Raw genomic sequence first — 3,899 nt, forward strand, 5'->3', positions numbered from 1 at the left:
ATTGTTTTTATTTGTTTGTTTTTCATACAAGATCTTACTATCTATCCCTGGCTAACCTGGCACTCACTTTGTGCCCAGTCCTGGCAGTTCTCTGGCTTTAGCCTATTGAATGCTGGAAGTATGGGTGTGCACCACCATGCCCAGCTTGACTTAACCCCTCTTTCTGGGGCTGGAGAAATGGCTCCGTGGTTAAGCACACTGGCTGCTCTTGCAGAGGGTCTGGGTTAAGTTCCCAGCTCACAACCCTTTGTTACTCAAGTTCTAGGGTATCTGGTTGCCTCTTTAGGCACCGCGTGTACATGGTGCACATGCATACATGCAGCCAAGAACCTATACATGTAAGAGAAAAAATTTAAAAATTAAAATTAAAATAGAAACTAACTCTACTGTTTGAAGAAACCTCTATTTTTCCATTTTAGATAATGCTTTCATTAGTATTAGAGAGATAAAAACTCATTTGTACTTCTGTAATTTTTTTTTTTAATTGAATTTTGGAGGCTGGAGAGATAGCTCTGTGGGTAAGAGCACTGACTGCTCTTCAGAGGACCTGGGTTCAATTCCCAGCAGCCACATGGCACCTCACAACTGTCTGTAATTCCAATTCCAGGGGACCTAACACCAATGCACATAAAATAAAAATAAATAAATTTAAAAAATTGAATCCTGAGAAGTGAAGTTTACTGGGTGGAAGGGAACAAACATTATAAGGCTTTTAATTTTGTTCACATTTATATATATATATATATATATATATATATATATATATATATATATATATATATATATATATATTTATTTATTTACTTGTGTGTGTGTGTTGCGTCCGCCTCAACCAGCAAGGAAGACGCAACACCAGGCTCTTCTCCAAGCAGTTTATTCAGGAACCTTGAGACAATCTTCTGACCCCGGGGAAAGCCATCTTCTGACTCTGGGGAAAGCCAGCCCACGCCCTTTATAGCCACTGGGCAACCAACCCCGTAGTGCTACGTGGACAATGCCGATAGGGTCAGACATACGCAAGCAAGCCAGATTCCACGCCCAAGCCAAATAAGGAGTTGTTTATCCCAGAGAACACCCGCCATCGGGAAGGCGGAAGCCGGACGCCGGCGCCATCTTTGAGGCGCGGCCGTGCACGGCTCTCTACATGTGTGTATGGGTGTGCATATTCGATAATGTGTGTAGACATCAGAGGACAACTTTTGAGAGTCAGTTCTTACCTTCTGCCGTGTGGGTCCCAAGGATTGAACTCAGGTGGGCAGGCTTGGTGACTGATGACATTTTGTTTGTTTGTTTGTTTTTGTTTTTTGTTTTTTGTTTTTTCGAGACAGGGTTTCTCTGTGTAGCTTTGCTCCTTTCCTGGAACTCGCTTTGTAGACCAGGCTGGCCTCGAACTCAGAGATCTGCCTGCCTCTGTCTCCCGAGTGCTGGGATTAAAAGCGTGCACCATCACCGCCTGGCGACTGTTGCCATTTTTGCTAGCCCCTCTAAGGTTTCTAAAAGACAATGTCAGCCAAGGATGGTGGCCCATGCCTGTATTCCCAGTACTTGGGAGATAAGAGGATCAAAATTCATGCAAGTCTGAGGCCAGACCCTGTCTCAAAAAACAATAATAACCACAACCCCAAAAGATGATGTCCACTTGCTCCTCCTGAAGGGGTTGCTCATTTCAAAGTGCGTTTGTGTCTTCCCTCATGTGAATGACCCATTTGTTTCTAGCTCATTCTGTCAGTGCCAAACCTACAGCGACACGTCTCCAGCTAAATGACCTTTCCAGATGAATGTTGGCTGGCTCATTGCCAAGTTTCAGTTGTGCACATGGCCAGCCTGTGTCGTCAGATCTCAAATCTCCCAGGAGATTTATTTTTGCTTCTTGCAAATTTCTTCTTTCTCTCCACCTCCCTCCTTTTTTTCTCTTCCTTTTAAATCTGTCTGTCTGTCTGTCTCTCTCTCTCTGTGTGTGTGTGTGTGTGTGTGTGTGTGTGTGTGTGTGTGTGGTGCACCTGAGTACAGGGGCTGGAAGAAGCAAGAGGCATTGGATCCTCTGGAGGTGGACTCACAGGTAGTTGCAGGTCACCTGACAAGGATGTTGGGAACTGGACCTTGGTCCTCTCAAAGAGCAGCAAGTGCTCTTAGCTACTTAGCCATCTCTTCAGCCCCACCCTTTCAGTTTTTTTGAAACAGGCTCCCACGGTGTAGTGCAGGCTGGATTCAAAGTCATAATGCTCCTGTCTCAGCCTCCCAATGCTGAGGTTACAGTCATGTGCCTCCAGCAATGTTTAATTTTGTATATATGTGTGCATGTGTGTACTCTCTATCTTACTCAGCTTTATTGGAGTATGGAATCTCTCTGAGAATGTGGAGTTTTTCTGGTGGCCAGACAAGCCCCAGAGACCCTCCTGTCCATGCTTCTTCCAACACCAGAATTGTAGGAATTCGAGTGGTTGCTTGTTACACGAGTCTTGGGGATTTGAACTCAGGTTCTCACGTTTGTGTTTTGACCTGCTGAGCCAGCTCTCCAGCCCTTCTGTCTCATTTGCAACTTATTTTTTATGTGTATGTGTGCATGGTCTGAGTGTTTATGCACGTTTGCGTGGGGCTGTTCACAGAGGCCCAAAGAGACGTCAGATCCCCTGAAAGTGGAATTACATGAAGTGTGAGCTACATGATGTGGATGCTGGGAATCAAACTCAGGTCCTTTGCAAGAGCAACAAGCACTCTCACCACTGTGTGTGTGTGTGTGTAGGTGTGTGTGTAGGTGTGTGTGTGTGTGTGTATGTGTGTAGGGGTGTGTGTGTGTAGGTATGTGTGTGTGTGTAGGGGTGTGTGTGTAGGTGTATGATGTGTATGTATGAGTGTTGACCCATGTGTGGTGGTTAGAAGACAACCTGTGGGAATTGGTTCACATCATCTACCAGGGGTTGAACTCAGTTTGTCAGACTTAACAAGTGCTTTCCTATTGAGAAACCCTGCTGGCATTCCACCTTCCTTCCTTCCTTCCTTCCTTCCTTCCTTCCTTCCTTCCTTCCTTCCTTCCTCTGTTTTTTTTTTTTCCAGAGCTGAGGACCAAACCCAGGGCCTTGCCCTTGCTAGGCAAGTGCTGTACCACTGAGCAAAATCCCCAACCCCCCTTTTTTGTTTTGTTTTGTTTTGTTTTGAGACAGGGTTTCTCTGTGTAGCTTTGCACCTTTTCTGGAACTCGCTTTGGAGACCAAGCAGCCCTCGAACTCACAGAGATCTACCTGCCTCTGCCTCCCAAGTGCTGGGATTAAAGGAGTGCGCCACCACCACCTGTTTTTTTGTTTTGTTTGTTTGTTTGAGACACGGTTTCTCTGTGTAGCTTTGGAGCCTGTCCTGGAACTCACTCTGTAGACCAGGCTGGCCTTGAACTCACAGAGATCCGCCTGCTTCTGCCTCCCTATGGGATGGAAAGTGTGCACCACTACCACCTGGCAGAAGTTCTTGTCTCAAAGAATGAAGAAATCTGGGGATGTAGCACAGTTAGGAGAGTGCCTGGAGTGCAGGAAGCCCTGGGTTTGATCCCCAGTCATGCATACACAGGGTGTGGTGGATCAGGATTGTAATCCAAGTGCTTGGGAGGTGGTGACAGATGGAGCTGGGTTGAAGGTTATCTATGGCTACATAGGGAGTTTGAGGCCGGCCTGGGATACTGTGAGACCTTGTCAAAAAAACAAACCAACCTGGAGGAGGAGGAGAGTGCTGGGTTGTAGCTTGCAAAGGTTGAGTTGACTGAGGAAGGAAAGGAACGGGGCATGTTTCTGGAAAAGGAAAAGTCCTAAGTGTGACCATTGAGACCATTTAGCAGGTACACACACTTCACTGTGCAAGCCCGAGGACCTGAATTCAATCCCTGGAACCCATGTGAAAAAGCTGGATACAGT

This window comes from Peromyscus eremicus, chromosome 23 (assembly GCF_949786415.1).
Source record: "Peromyscus eremicus chromosome 23, PerEre_H2_v1, whole genome shotgun sequence".
NCBI lineage: Eukaryota > Metazoa > Chordata > Mammalia > Rodentia > Cricetidae > Peromyscus > Peromyscus eremicus.